This window comes from Pezoporus wallicus, unplaced genomic scaffold (assembly GCF_028554395.1).
Source record: "Pezoporus wallicus isolate ANWC-B61680 ecotype Strahan unplaced genomic scaffold, APGP_CSIRO_Pwel_v1 contig_2, whole genome shotgun sequence".
Lineage (NCBI taxonomy): Eukaryota > Metazoa > Chordata > Aves > Psittaciformes > Psittacidae > Pezoporus > Pezoporus wallicus.
In genome coordinates, this window is record NW_026639478.1 from 1,424,605 (window position 1) to 1,441,433 (window position 16,829).

Below are 16,829 nucleotides of genomic sequence, written 5' to 3' on the forward strand. Positions count from 1 at the left end.
GGAAACTGCATTTACCCCACATGATTAAAATGGATGAGATAAGTCTTTAAAAAAATAGACTGTGAGAAGAGGCCCTGTAGGATAAGAAGATAACTATCACAGCATTACATGAAACGTTCAGGACATTTTGTTACCAGCCTTTTTACTGAACTGAGATAGAAAAAGGACTCTTCCCATTACCCTGATTTTGTTATCATCTTACTCATAGAATAATTTGCAGAATACCTCAGAAACCTTAATGCCCTGCCCTTGAATGATACCATTTGGTATATAGTGAACTCAAAAAGAAAACTTTTCTTCTATTTAAACATTAATCTTGTGATCAATTGGTGGTCCTCCACCCTACGCCTTGTTGCACATTGTCTTGGATTCAGCAGTAGCAGTCATTTTTCTCCTTAGTAGCTGGTGCAGCGCTGTGGTTTTTGACTTTCAGCCTGGGAAAAATGCTGATAACACCAATGGTTTTAGTTGCTGCTTAGCAATGTTTAGCCTGACCAAGGACTTTCTGAGTCTGATGCTCTGCCAGGGAGGAGGGGAAGCTGGGAGGAAGCAGAGACAGGACACCTGACCCAAACTGACCAAAGAGGTATTCCATACCACAGCACGTCATGCCCAGGATGTAGAACTGGGGGCAGTTACCTGGAAGGGCGAGATCAGTGCTTGGTCAGGCTGGGTATTGGTTGGTGGGTGGTGAGCCATTGTATTCTCTTCCCTTGTTGTTTCCCTTATCGTTATTATCATTGGTGGTAGCAGTAGTGATTTGTGTTATACCCTAGTTACTAAACTGTTCTTATCTCAACCCGTGGGAGTTACATACTTTTGATTCTCCTCCCCATCCCTCCGGGAGTGTGGGGAGGAAACAGGGGAGTGAGAGAGAGGAGCTGCATGGTTCTGAGTTACTGACTGGACTTAAACCACGATGCACATGATAATCAGTAGCCATGATTACCTATTGCTGTTTTTCCAGTAGCAAACCGCTGGTATAGGAAATCACTATCAGTATTAAAAAAAATAGACTGCACTGGGCTATCATCAGTAAAGTTCTGAACAGTAGCGACATCTGTCACTGCTTTTTAATTTCATTGCATCCATATCTCCACTTGAAACTCACTATAATGACATTAAAAAAGAAGGTATAAAATACAAAATCTCATCCTGACCAATAATATTGCACCCAATGGCATCCTGGGCTCCTGGTTCAATCTGAAGGGAAGACCATTTCCTTTGTTATAAATAAAAGCAGCTAAAGTCCAGTTTTGCTTCCACTGAAGTCACAAACTTCAGACAAAACAGGGAGACAGACATTCATGTTGCTCAATAACTGTCATTTCAGTTCTTTATGTTTCTGTTTCCTTAGAGAATTGTGTGCTTGTAGATAGGTATACATTTTCTGATAAATACATCTCATTGTACTTGCTTTGCTTTTACAGATTGAGGTTTAAAAAGTGTTTATGTGTTCCTTCATATTCTGTTTTCTCATGTGTGCTAATAGAAACAGCTGGGTTGCTGTGATATCATATGCAAAAACAGTACAACTCTGACTTGGGATGTTCCTCACTAGTTGCATTACTGAAATAAATTTATTGACTATGATTATTATAAATCAAAACAATTATACTGGGAAACAAAATAAACTTTGTACACTCAACCTGTCCCAAATGCTGATCCTATTGTCACAAGTAGTATTGCACTTGATTCTTTTCCTCCATTTCCATATCCATGACAGTTCATACCTAACAGACATTGCAATCAAACATGGTATCTCTACCATTTCTAATGTGCTATGATAAGATAACAAGGTTGATATCCTTGGTCTGGTAGGCTGTGTTGAAAACCTGTGAGATTTGTCTTTCTAGCATGTCTATAGGTACCTATTATCAGTTCGTCTTGAAATCTTCAAGATCACTGAATCTCTGTGAAGTAGGAAACTGTTTTAATTACCACTTTACATATTTGGGAAGTGAGCATCAAGAAGAATAAGACTAAGATTATTAAAGCTGTAAAAATGTGCCTGCACTCAGGAGCACATAAGATGTCACTGTCTTAGATACCCAAGTCTTCCTGAAGTCGCAGACCCCAATAACTACAGCACCTGTCCATTTTGAAGCAGAAGCTGTGTTGCCAGCAAACCCAGGAATGATTCATAGTCACCAAACTATTGAAGCTCAAGTCCATGCTTCTGTGTCGTGTTTTGACTGGAAAACAGACATGAAGAGCCTGTTCACACAAAAATTTTCCAAAGAAGAAAATGTTGCCATCCTTCTGGAAAATGTTGTGGATCTGGTGAATCTGTTTCTTTTTTCATTGCTGAAACTAGTTTTGTCTAATAATTCCCAATGAGTTTTTACTTTGCAGCATGTCAGCTACGTTACTGTAGGGTAGTAGGAACTGGCACCTGCTCAGAAAGCAGAATTGTTCCAAAGCAGATCTTTCTTTAGGTCTTTCTTTCATTAATGAACCTCTGAAGATCGTATTGTGGTTGTTCACTCCGATGTCCTGTTTACATTCAGTAGCAACCTCGGATTAAAGTGATTGTTTAAAAGGGTGCAGAATAGAAATATAAATCAGTATTGGTGTCAGTTTGCTTTATTTCAATAATGGTCACCATGGAAACAAAGTCACTGACCTATTTCTTTTCATACATATAAGTAAACACCAGGGTTTCCAATTTTCATTCACACTATTTTTCGTACCAACAATTTACCTTACAGGATGTCCATAACACACTATCTTATTGGAACTTAAATTTTTTTCCTAAAGAGCTATAGTTTTTTGTCAATTTCTTTCACTAGGGGGACTATGAAAACACAGTACTGTCATTATAATACCACACCTTTTCTATTTTCACTACACCTACCCTTGCACATAGGAGCAGTTAACTGTAAACCAGCAAGCAACCTAATAGCAGTATGATTGCATGTGCTTCAACAGCTACTTCTGGCTCATCAGGCTAATTTCAGAGTACTTTATTCTGCATCTTTTAAAAACAGTGGTCAGTGCTAGTGCAAAAAAAGAGCATTTTCCTAAGGACAAGCTAGCTGCCATTGAGTGGACACTTTCTACTTATAGTAGAGGAGGCCTTTTCTCTTATCTTTCCAACTCTTTAAGCAATTTATTGCTGCTGACCTGGCTTTTGTTATACTGTTCAGAACATACGGATATGTTCTTTGCTTGCTGTATTTGTATTATTCACATTGATTCATATGCACTTAGATAAACTGTAGGCATCATGAGCCCACAGATAGTTTTAACCAGCTGACACCCAAAGTGAGTGTGAACATATAAGCACAACATGTGCATACTCACACAAAGAAGAGGACAATGGAGTTTGCAAGGAATACTGCAAAAACATCAGGTTGGTGTGTGATTTATCCTTTTAATATTGAGCACATATTAACACCCTCTCTCTAACCCTCTTTAAGCGTTGACTGTGTATGTTGTGTGCATGCAACGTACTGTGGCCTCAAAGACAAACACCCACATGTGTGAGAAAAGAGACAAGTCATACATGAAAGTGTTGAAAAGTAAAAGAATATCATATTTGCTGTAATATGGCCCTGTGCTTGTCTCATCTCAGTAACAGTTAAATAACCTAGCACATTAGCTGCATGTTCTAGGCCAAATGCATTGCTAGAGTAACTCTAGTGATGTAATACGCATGTTTTCCTCTCCTTTATGTAAATCCATATCATTGAATTTGGTGGCATTACTCCAAGACTAAATAGATATAACTATGAACAGAATTATCTGACTGAACCAAGCTGTTCAAAACAAAATCAAAGGCATGCCAGAGAGAAAATGCCTTTTATGTTATTGCTCTGTGACAAGCCTGACTGCTTCATCTTTCGCAGGCATTTTAGGTTTAAGCTAAAGGCATGTCAAAATAGTTATTTTAAGTCAAGTTCATCTACATCACTGTTAATAGCAGTTTAACTGATCTGGGAATAGGGTGTTGTCTAGGACACTTCATATGGAGATTTGTTGGATTTTTATTTTTTTTTCAGAAAAGATTATACCGAAACTTTGGCTGCTATTATTTCCACAGTCTGCCAGATGAACATGGTTGAATTTCCTAACTCGCATTACCCAAATTTACTGAAACTGCTTCATAAACAGAATTTAAGCATGCTTTAGCTAGTGCTTGTGATAAATTAAACTTTTCCTCTAATACATTTCCAAAACCTCCCTTCCAGCTGAGGGCACTGACCTTCCAAATAAATAAAACATGTTTTGTTTCCATGCTCTGTATCTATCTCAATGGCCTGCAATGTTTCAAACTTTCCTTCCCCCTCCTTCTCTTGGGTTCTGCTGTTTCCCACCGCTGATACCGATGTGCAAGCTTCCTTATTGGGTAACATCAGGCATGTTTAACTGCTGCTGTCCACTGAAGGAAGATTTCTGTAATGACGTATGCCAGTTTTTCCAACAGCAGCCTGGGGAGCCTGAACTCAGCAGTCAACAGCTTGTGGGATTAAACAGGAAGAGGAAAAATAATAATAATAACAAAACCCCACCAACAACTGCTTCAGTCTTAGTACACTCTGATGATTTTTGTTCTCTTGAAGCACTGGGATATAACATCAGAGGGCTTTCTCCTTATTTTCTACCTTTAATATTTCCCAGAGCTGCTGTCACTTTGATTTTAGTTTTCAATTCAAAACATTTTCAAGGTTGTTTGATATTTGTATCAGGGATACAGTTTGGGAGAATTGGTTTAGGGTCATAAACAATAGTAACTCCTCCATGACAAGAACAGTTCACCTGTACTATATTGTCTGCACTATGTCACTGCATAGAGTAAAAATCCATTGAGGATACAGACTTAAAACAGTGACAGTTTACTTCATATCATCGATTCTTAATATATTTAGAGTTACCCTTGTTTCTTTAAATAACAAATCTTCATACATACTACATTAGGATTGTGTAGTCCACTAAGAACCCCAGACTGATGGCACCAGTGGTGGTGGCTGCATAATCAGTTTTCTGAAGTACAATTACTCTAGAAAGTGCATTGTGTTTCAGGTGACTTCATGGGGGACCTGGAGTATTCTACATACTGCCTCAAAGGAAAGACATTAGCCAAATTTTAACTCTCGCAGTTCAGTAGCTTCAGAAAGGGTTTTTATTTCTTTGTCAAGTGGAGTTTGCAAATGGGAAGTTAGGGTGAACTAAATTACACCATAAAATATAATAGCCTTTCTTTAATCACTATGCTAAATTTGATGCATCAACCACCCATATAAACATAGAATCTTAATTTTAAAGATATAGAATTCTAAATATAGGCATTGTTGAGAGAAGCAATTTCAGAGAGAGTGAAAGAAAAGAGCAGCTCCGAGAAGGAGTATGCACAGCAATAATATTTCTTTAGAAATATACTATTCCTCTGGTTTTGGCCAACCTCCAATATTCTACTTCTGAGACATCCCAAACAATGGAGACGTTATAACAAGAACCTGTGGAAGAGTGTCCTGCATCATGATGATGGTTTATAAAAGAGCAGTATGTCTCAGCTAACCCTTCCACCTATGTAAAATTAATGGTCTCAAAAGACAAGTAAATGCTTGCTGCACATAGCAAGCACATTGCAGAAATCCACTTAGATGGTACTAACATTCCACTAATTTTGTCTGAACCTTGCCAGAATAACCAGGCAGCCATCAAGGTACTCCTGTGTATAAGCTCAGACCTTCAAAGTATTGATTCCTACAGGCAGCTTCCTTACACCATACTTAAGATGCTTAAATGAAAATGATCATATTTTCAAAACTGTGAGAAATGCACAGTTGCCATGGACATCAAGGAGATCTGCAGCTTTTAGACAAGCAAGGTACCTGCTCTTTGGGAGCTAACTATGGTGTAACTCTGGCTGCTCAAACTTAAGAAGCTCAGTGTAAATGTGAATCTACAGAATTTTGTATGTTGTCCTGGGTTCAGCAGTAGCAGCCATTTTTCTCCTTCTTAGTAGTTGGTGCAGTGCTGTGGTTTTGACTTTCAGCCTGGGAACAGTGCTGATAACAGCAATGTTTTTAGTTGCTGCTCAGTAATGTTTACTCCTACCAAGGACTTTGTCATGCTCTGCCAGGGAGGAGAGGGAGCCGGGAGGAAACAGAGACAGGACACCTCACCCACACTAACTAAAGAGGTATTCCGTACCACAGCATGTCATGCCCAGGATGTAGAACTGGGGGAAGTTACCTGGAAGGGCGAGATCACTGCTTGGTCGGGCTGGGTATCAGTTGGCAGGTGGTGAGCGGTTGTATTCTCTTCCCTTGTTATTTCCCTTATCATTATTATTATTGGTGGTAGCAGTAGTGATTTGTGTTATACCTTAGTTACTGGACTGTTCTTATCTCAACCCGTGGGAGTTACATTCTTTCGATTCTCCTCCCCATCCCTCCGGGAGCGTGGGAAGAAGCAGGGGAAGAAGGGGAGGAAGGAATGAGAGAGCGGCTGCGTGGTTCTGAGTCACTGGCTGGGCTTAAACCACGACAGTACTGCTTAGAGTTTTTTGCCTTGATTAGGGATTTTTCTATTAAAATTATCAAGATGCTTTCCCAAAGTTAGAGAAATTCCTGCTCATGCAAAGACTTCTTACCCTTTTTCTCCATGAAAATTTAAGTGTGGTTTGAGTACTTTATACCTCCATACCTGCAAGTGTGCCAAAAGATTTTCACTGAGCTGGGGTCAAGTGGTAGAAGCTCGTGTTAGTGGCTGGTGGCACAAAGGGGTTGAGCAGTCCCAGTGCAGCTGCAGGGGACCAAAGATCACTGTCACTAGATGGTGATTTGGTGAAGTTCTGTCTCTGCTTCCTGGGGTGTTGACTTTCCTAAAGGCTGTGAAATAAATATATTTTATTTGTAGGTGGATCACTACTAGTTGTATTATTAACCAGTCTGGTGGATATAATTAAAGAGCGTGGTCTATTAAAACCTCTGTGTAGGTGGATGGTGATCCACCCTAGGGAAAATGCTGATTTATTTTAGCAAGGGATTTCCAGCACCATGCCTGTGATGAACCTCCTCCCGCCTTCACCCACCCTTCTCCTTGCTCCCCTGCACAGGTGAGAACAGCACTCAGCAGGTCTCAGGAAAGGGCAGATGAAGAAAAACTGTGAAGCAAAATTCCTGTGAAGTTGAGAATTTTGGTAAGGACTGGATCATCCTGACTTGACTTGAGGGAGTTATGAGCTGACATGTGCTGAAACTCAGCTACTAGTCAATGTGGGTGCTCAACATGGTCATCTCTTGTTGAGCTCATCATCTGAGTCATTGCTGTTTTCTCATTTCTAGTCTTTAAGTTCAAGCTGAAGACCATGTTTTGTGAGTGTTTGGTTTCCTTAAAAGAGAATAAAAGTGATAAAAAACTAATATTATTAAATCTAGTGTTTATCAGATAAACAAAAATGAAATATGCATAGAGTGCATCATCTCTAATTACTTAAAAGTAGATACTGTTCACCCTTTATGGAACTTAAGTTATTTTTACAATTTTTGCAGGTATATAGGCATAAGCCAGAAAACCATTTTATGTATGAAACCATGCTTACGTGTGTTACTTCAGGAACGTGTCAGCACTAAGTAGGTAGCTTGCTTTAAGGGCCAGTTCAAAGACAAAAGGTTAATCCACCTATACACCTGCTAATTCAAAATGCAAAAATATATTTATTTGTATCCATGGATTTTATTCCGTGTAATGTCTTCTTGACAGGGCAAAGCTTAATGGTATGTTTGTAGGAAATAAAAAGCCTAAGGGTGATGAGTCTGTTGTTTGACACGTGCAAATTGCGGTTTAAGTTAAGAGAAACATATCTTCTCCTGTGTGCTAAAGGATCATATGGTGGTTCAGAAGGAAATCTCTGATGTTTTTCTTCTGCCTCTTGCACTTGTCCTGTAGGACAAAATAGGTTCATCAGAGCAATGCTGTGGGCTGCATTTCAGCACTCATACTTTTGTGTTAAAACATTGCATCAGTGTATGCTAAGTCCCGTGACAAATTTGTAACTGCTTAATGTCATGTAGTAACGTATTTTAGTTTGTCGTACTTTTTGGCATCCATTCAAATCTTCTGATACATGAAATGTATGATGACATTTTCAATGTAATTTGGGTTTTACTAGCATAAATTGGGCACAGTTCAACAAATTTAGAAGTAGAAGGTAGTCCTAGCTCTGCAGACTTTATTCTGGTGGTTGTATAATGCCCTCCAAGACGACACAAATACAACTTAAAGGAGGTTTCCATGCGAGTGGCTTGCAGTTTCTACTGTTCCCAGGAGATGGCATACATCTTTTGGAAAAACCATGTCTGCTCACTTCCTAAAGGAGAAGTGAGGTGTAGGAGGAATTACTTCAGTGCGCCATTCAGTCCTGCGATTTCCACTTGAAAAATTGAAAGTCAGTTGGCAAACCCCTTGGGATTTAGAAGAGATGGAATGGGGATTGCCATCCACAGAGGAGAGTTTGTATGAATAGCTCAGCAGGAGGAGGGCGAAGAATCCCCACCCAGCAACTGCATTTTCTTTGTGGCATAATATATGTAAGACTATAATACAATGCCCTCCTACTTTCATCTTTCTATATTGCCACTCATCAGCATTACAAAGAATGTAGCTATTAAAAGAACTGCCTCTTGGCACCCAAAAACCACAGCACTGTATTTTCTACAACAAAAAAACTTGAGCCTCTATTATTTGTTTTGCTACATTTGCAGCAGTCTCCCCATTAAGCTTGCTTCTCACAGCTCCCTGATCTCATTCCCTGTTGGATCTAGATCAGACACACAAGAGGTCAGGCTGACTTTCAAACCTTCTTGCGGGCTGGCAGGCATAGAACAGGAATAAGGATTAAAAAGTTCTCAGATGGGCCTAGCAGTGTGGAAAGACCCTCCCTTCCCCAGACTTGCCACCTTCTGAAAAGCTAGGTGCAACACGGGAGCCAGATTTATCTAGAGAACATCTGTTTAGCCCTAGTTATTTGGGCCAACCCTTGCAAGCATGGTGGCCTGTCCTGAAGTTCCTACAGGTATGTTCTTAACGTGAGGTATTCAAACGTCCTGCAACTCCTGCTAACGGAGAATAGCCACCCGTTTCCTGTGGCAATCCCAAATCTTGGAGATGTAATCTGGGGTGGTGAAGGGCCCTCGGACATTGCACTCAGTACTGGCAGGTAGGTGTTTTGGTAAACGGGAACTGGAATGTCATGATTTGTGACACACTGCCTGCATGTTCAAAGTTGCATTAAAAAAGGTAAAAAAACCCTAGCTGAGAGGACATCAATATGACCAGCAGCAATGGCTACAAGAACCCAAATCCAGTCCATCAGCAGTCACCTCCCTACTTGCTGACAGCCAAGACTAACGTAGCTACATTGGAGAAAGCAGTGCGTTGTGTTAGTCACTGAAGGAAGCTGCAGCTTCCAGAAGGAAATACAGAAATATTTAAGAATTGGTTGCCCAGCTACTGCATCAGCCAGCATCTGCACTACACATCACAGCTGAGGGATTAGTGAGACTGCAAGCACGATCAGGTCTAAATTTCATCACAGGGGATATGTGAGGTCCCACACCTGTGTGTTTCAGAGCAGTATGCTGGTCACAGGACTCCTGATTCATCAGGTCCAAACCATTACACTTCAGGCAACCTAGGCACTGATTTGTGGGATATAGGGACAGGCCTGAAAATCAGAGAGGCTTATAACCCTCAATAGTCACTGCCAGGTTTTGCATGTGCTCTTCATTATGGGATGGATTACATGGTTGCACCTCCCCATTCCTCCCGTGAGCATGAGAACTACTATTCAAAAGTCCTGAAAGAGGATGTTTAGCTCCAAATCTCCCTAGACTGTTACTGCTTCATTTATAGGGACCAACTTTCAGCTAAGGCCTTGCTGTTCAAAACTCGTGTCACTACCTGGATCACCCACTTCTTACAGGTCTTCCTTCAGCTGTGAGCAGTAACTCTGGCGTCTCAATTTAAGTGCACTGAGACCAAACAGGCAAATTCTTTTAATTCCCCAAGGCAGCACATCCCATAACTGAAGCCCCCGGTGCCTGTGACAGTGTATTGTTGGGACACCCATTTCGTATACCTAAATCACCTGTAGAATGGCCCTTACTGTGTGCGTATTGTGGTCTCCCCCAGGTGGGGACTCTGATAACTGGTGGTGTGCTTGGGTGCCTGGCCACCAGTTGTCAGAGATACTGTGGCCCCTCAAGGACACACTGAGAAATCATAAGGCAACTTGAGAGCAAGCTCCTCTCAGTCTGCTTTTTTCCACTGCATTCAACGCAATGGAGATGTGGCCAGTTTCAGACTTTGGGGGTCACAAAGGATTGAGATAAGCCTATGCCAGTTCCACTAAAATAAAAGTAAGCAAAACAGCTGTTAGCAGGTAAGTGGTGTATTTTTTAAGTTCCTCTGGGATGTCTGAAATGCACTTATCTTGATGTTAGCAGACAGTTTTAAAAGAACTCCCTGGATTTGCTGTAGTCAGCTGTTTGCTTATTCTACCAGATAAATATAAGAAACTGGTCTTGAATAAATGAAAGGTTAAATTTGGGTGCCATCCACAGGAAATGGGGGTGTAAGGGTGAGCATGCGTTTTGAAATGTGGATGTTACAATTCCCATTCTAGCTTGCAAAACAAACCCCAAGCCCATACCATGTCACTTTAATGATTTATAAGCACATCGTTAAAGAAAGTCACTTGGTTCCTCATGGTGGCTCTCTGGTACATATGAGGCTCAGCAGCTTGCTTGTTTCTCATGCTGTAAAGATTATTGCTTTTATTGATGGCCAGACTGTGGCTGCCCAGGAGCAGGTGTGTGAGTGAGGGCAGTTGAGGAAGCTCAAAGCCTTCATCTCCAGGTATTGAACAAGCAGCAATCACTGTCTTGCCTCTTGCAGTTGCCGGTTCAAAAAGACAGGTGAGCCACACCTCCAGTTGTACCTACATGGTTCAAATAGGGTAAATGCATTTGCCTCCAACACTGCCTGCTGGGCTGGTTTGGAGATGTTTGTTCTGCATCTTGAGATGTGTCGGTGAGCTGTTCAGAGCACTGGGGTAGTGTCCAGCAAAGAAAATAAGATACCACTTTGGACTTTCTGACTCTCTTCCTTTATTCACAAGAAGAGAAATCCTGCATTTTTGTTAATTAGAAAGGCTGGGTCTATCAAAAGATTCTATATTATATAATCTGCTTCATTGCTGAGGCTCTTTGACACCTGGAGCCTGATTTCAGAAAGGCTGGACATCCAGGACTGCACAGGGGCTGCCAGGCCTTTGCTGCTCAGAAAACCAGGGAAGTGCAGCTGTAGGAATTTTGCCATCTAGTGAAGGAGAACATGAGCAGGTTTAAATAAGACGCGCACATGCGGAAGCATGAGTGAAAGGAAAAGTGAAAATGAGGACATACAGGCATGGAATTATTAAAGCATCAATTAATCATTCAGGATTTACTCTGAACTGCACCAAAATGGAACAAACCAAAGGAAGGTGTTTCTCTGTTTTGTTTGACTAATGCAAAATTTAAACCATACTTAATATATCATCAGGTTTCAAAAGTAAACTTATCTGACAGCATGCTGTCTATTTTTTTCTGTGAGATTTACTGCTCTTCAGAGCTGAAATATGCAAAGGGGGACCTTTAGCTTGATATGATAAATGGCTTATCTCCGTTGATTTCACTGAAGCTGTGGTATATTGGTCTGTTTTTTGAATATCTGACCTAAACAGCTAGAAAATCTTTGGGGAGATCAGCACTAAAACCTGCTTCTAAATTCAGGTACTGCAGCAGTTTTTCTAAGGACTGAGAAATATTCAAGCCTATAACAATAAAGCTTGCAAAATTATCAGAATATTTATTACCAAAGACAGAATACACTTTCCCCCCCCCCAGCTGAAACTCTCAGTGGAATGCATGTGTATTTTTCACGACTTATCCCAATTCCTTTTTTTTTAAGGAAGAAGTTGCTCAGCTAGATGCTAAATGCTGGACTTTCCCTTTAACATTCTGTGCGGAATCATGTTACAGAGAAATAGAAACTTTCAGTCTTTGGGAAGGGCCTCAGCCCTCTCAGGATTGAATCGACAATGATTAACATCATCATTTCAATGATTGCCACTTTACCCATCTCACAGATACCCTAAAGGTTTTCTTCCATCATGTAACCACAGCTGAATGCTAAAAATGCTTTCCACTGTTGGAACAGCTATCTGAAGATCATTTTCATTTCTCCTTTTCACGTGCAACTGTTTACTCCATTCTCAGAGTAATGCTAAAAAAAAAGTGGTAAAAGGAGAAATGAAAGCAGTTACCAAAAAAGAAAAAAAAAAAAAAAAAGGCAATTTCAATTTGGTTAAAATTGGACTTTCAGATTAACTCTGTCTATGGAAAGCAGCAACAGCCAGTCTCAGGGGCAGAAGAGCAAACAAGAAGATGCACTGCGCTTGTTACCGGGAGAGTTATTGGCTTTTACTCAAGGGGAACATTTGCCAAAACTTGATCAGGGTAGAGTTAGCCTGATATAAAACCAATTCTATTCATCAATTGTTAAGGACCAAGCAGGGAAAAGTTACAGTTTGGTCTCAGAGCAGTCACTGCACCATAAAACTTCGTTGAGGATTGTTTTATATTTCTTTCACAGTCTAAATGTTTTGATTACCAAGGCAGTGTTTTCCCACAAGGCATATCTTAAAGAGCTATGGTGCCAGGACCAAGTGGGATGAGATTATAAAATATAAGAAGCTGGAACATGAGAAGTTTGAAACTCAGCTGTGAAAATGTTTATTGGATAAATGTTTACTCTGCTCGGTGCTCATATTTGTTTTTCTTTCGAACCTTTGAGTCTCCTTACTGCTTCACTGAGACAATTAATTCTCTTTGGAAAACATGACATGGTTAATTAAACAGGTGAGAGAAACTAGTTTCTCAACTGTCTGGAGATTCAAAGATCCAATTGCAATTTATGAAGAATATATTACAGTTGTCAACATTATGTGAATCTTGGACTGACTGAGAATGATAAATACATGAATGCCGTAGAAAATACTCCTTAGAAACCTGAGCTCTTACTCATTGAGGCCAGTCCTCTGCTGTTGCAGGTGGTCATAGCACACTGTGCCTTTCATTAATGGATTGTGCTTCATCTTACAAATAACCAAGGATTTTGCCCCTTTTTTCCCTGAAGGCTGGCTACACCGAAACCAACACTGATGCTTGAGAAATGGATTCTAACTCCCCCTGGCGATTTCTTAGCCATTTGTTCTTGTGCCAAAATTGTTTTTAGTGTTAGTAGCCTGTCTTTGTCCCTGATCTGGTTAGCTTGACTGACCTGATCTTCTATGACAAGGTCACCCGCCTAGCGGATGGTGGAAAGGCTGTGGATGCTGTCTACCTAGACTTTAGTAAAGCCTTTGGAGCCATTTCATACAGCATCCTCCTGGAGAAACTGGCTGCTCATGGCAGGGGTACTGTTCACTCAGTGAAAAACTGGCTGAATGGCGGGACTCAAAGAGTGGTGGTGAACAGCATTAAATCCAGTTAATAGCCAATCACAAGTGATGTTCTCCAGGACTCAGTACTAGTTGCACTCAATGATCTTAAAGGTCATTTCCAACCTAAATGATTCTATAATTCTCAATCCAAACCCTCATGAAAATGGCTTGCAAAAATAGCACTTTGCCAATGAACTTGGGCCTGAATTATATACAACGTAAATATAGAGTATGGTACAGAAATAGCCTGATGGGGCTGTATAAATGAGTCTAAGCTCTGGGGCAGATACTGTTACTTCCCCTATTTTTGCCTTAAACATAGAATGATTGATCAGTGGCCTCTCAGTGCTACTGCAATCTGAAAATTAAGTATTAATAGCTTCAAACAGTGGGGAGTTTTTAACCACACTATACTATCAGTTGTACAAAGGAAGATTGTGCAGTTTGCTTTATTTATGTCAGGAGGGACTTAATGCAAAACCAGCACTGATGTGGGTGGGAAATGAGATGTGGATACTCTGGCAGTGAACTTGCTTTACTATACCAAGTGATAAGCTGTGTTCGTCTTTGTCTCTCATTAGCGACTGCAGACTTTCTTTCATGGTTTCCCACAAAGAGAGATCAGGCAACTATGTGTAAATTCTTTACATTTGACTATTGTTTCAAGCGTGTTTTCCTTTACTCTTTTTACAGTATTATCTCTAAACAAGCACTACTGTTTGGCCAACTGTTGCGTTTTGTTTAAGGTTACTTAAGTCTCAGTTATTTGTGTAATGCTCCTATATTCATTTGGGCAGTCAGTACATAACTCACAATTATCTGATTTTTTTTTGGGGAAAAAAAAGATCTCAGATCACTTTTATGCATCTTTTATATAGCTGTTAAATATTATCAGACATACATATTCACTTCAATCCCACCACATCTGCAATTGTGGTTGAAAGTAAGAGGTTCTCTCTATAGCAACCAGTACATGTTCAGGGTTGGGTTTTTTTCTGGTTTAAAATACCAAGAGCCAGATTTTTCTCTCAGATCCTCAGTAGTTTTGTTTTTTCTGATTCTTTCTTTTCGTTCAGAGTGAATTAAGTCCCAATATTTTTCCACTACACGTGTCTCAAGATCAATCTTATTTTGGCAGCTTTCTGAACAAAGAGTTTGCTTATTTTCCTCTCAGCCCAAATGTATTAATGGATCTTCAGAAGGGGATATGCTTTGAATGGATCTGGACAGAATTAGTGACGATGAAATGTTTACTGCAGTAGATTCTTTCTGTGGAGCCTTTAGAACTAATTCCAAATGCATACACGACTGTGGACTTTTAATTGGATAATTCTTGCCTGTTGACTTTCTTCCAGCTTTATCCTGTAAGGCAATGTGTGTCAAGATTTCAGAGTCACTTGCGTATATATGTATCCTTATTTTTCATCCATACATGTAAACAACTATTTGCCCATGCAAAATGGGTCCTTAGATGTGCAAATACTTGGTCTTCATGCATAAATATTTTTTTTGCAAGCAGATCTGTTTACAAGAATGACTACATGAAATACAGATATGTTTGAAATGCAATGAAATACAATTAACTACAGATCTGTTTACATGAATGACTACATACCCAAAAAAAGAGGCCTTTAACTCAGACTGGGGACTTCTGTCTCATACCTCTCAAGTTCATTGTATTTCTTTATGTCTGTCCAACTACCTCACTAATAAAGTAGTTTTGGCAGTGAATCTAGCAACAAGACACCTGAGCACGTGCTTAACTTCACTGGAGCTTAAGACCCAAGCAAAGTTAAGCACATGCTTCAGTACTTTTCTGAATTGGATCCGCACTTAGATCCAGTGGAAAGAGTTTATAGAGGATGCAGCATTAGGTGTTGTCAGATATATTTTATAGCCAAATTCCTTTTGTAGTCAATGTCAATGTGAGTAAGGGCTGAGAAATTCAAACATACGCTGTATACTGTATCTGGCATTTCCATAGTTTTAGGGAAGTAGTGATCCTATTGATCTGCGCATTACCTTGCAGTTCTCCAAAAACAGAAGTCTGTGAGATTCACTTCTCCAGAAAAAAAATTATGCATTGGCCTTTGAATGTTATTTGACAGCACAAATATTTATGTTTAATTTAACTGACCAACCTATTAAGTGGGAATCACATTATTCATGACTAATCAATGTTCAGCTGGTGGTCTAGGGTGCTGAGAGCCATTTCTGAGGAACATGACATCCATCCTCATTCCAAACTGGGATAGATAGTTATTGTAGAGCAATATTGCAGGCAATTAGTTATGCTGTGTTGTTTTGTTCAAGGTCTAGCCATGAGCAAGGGGGGTTGAGAAACGGCGTTTCCCTGGAGCTGACATGTCAGAAGAGAACTTGCACTCCTTAACAAATGGTCTTTCCTGTAGATTATTAGTGCACAAGACAATTGCTGTCTTCCAGAAGTCTTTTGGGAAATAGAGAATGCTTGTGGTACAAGGGTGGGAGAGTCCCTTTGACTGCTTCAGGTGGCTTTCAGATATGGTATACAGGAGGGGAAATGCAAACCTCTGTCTTCTGTCATCCTCACTGTGGCTTTTTATCAAGCTTTCTACTGCTTCGTATTCCCCACTCTCCCTCGTATTAACGTTACACAATGAATGTGGAAAGCCAAGATCTTGGCCCTGGGACCTGGAACTTACTGGCTCTACTGAACGTGGCAGGGCTGAAGATATTTTGTAAACCTGAAAAGAATGAAGAACACCTGACTTGCTTTAGATTTTGTGATCATGACTTTAATGGCACCTAAAATTAGAAGTCAAAAGTCTCATAACACTGTTCTGTAAGAAAAAGAAAATGTTTCTGGTTAGAAATATTTAAATTTTCCATTTACATGACAAGATTAGCTATTTTTATACCAACTTGTTCTCCACCTTTGCTCCCCCCCATTTTTTTCTGATTCATATGTGACTACTGCTGCCTTAATACTAGAGAGATTCATTTATTTGTAGTGCAGATACAGTTTTCATCTACGTATGATAAACATATACAGTAGGCTCAGCTTTTAAAAGTATAACCTTTTATAAGACTTTAATGACATCTGGTCTTTTCTGCAAATGTTTTATTTCTATTTTGTTTAAGTTTAGTTTTGACATGGCAAAACATTTGTGCATTTGGCCCACTCTTAAAAAAAATGTGCGAAGTTTTCTGTGCTAAATGATTTAATTCCCTGTACACTTCCAAAATGCCACTTAGTGAAAACCAACCGCAAAGACAAACCCTGTTATTTAGCAGTCACGTTTAAGATAACACAGATCAGCTTCCATGTGGACAGGGCCTTCAGATCAAA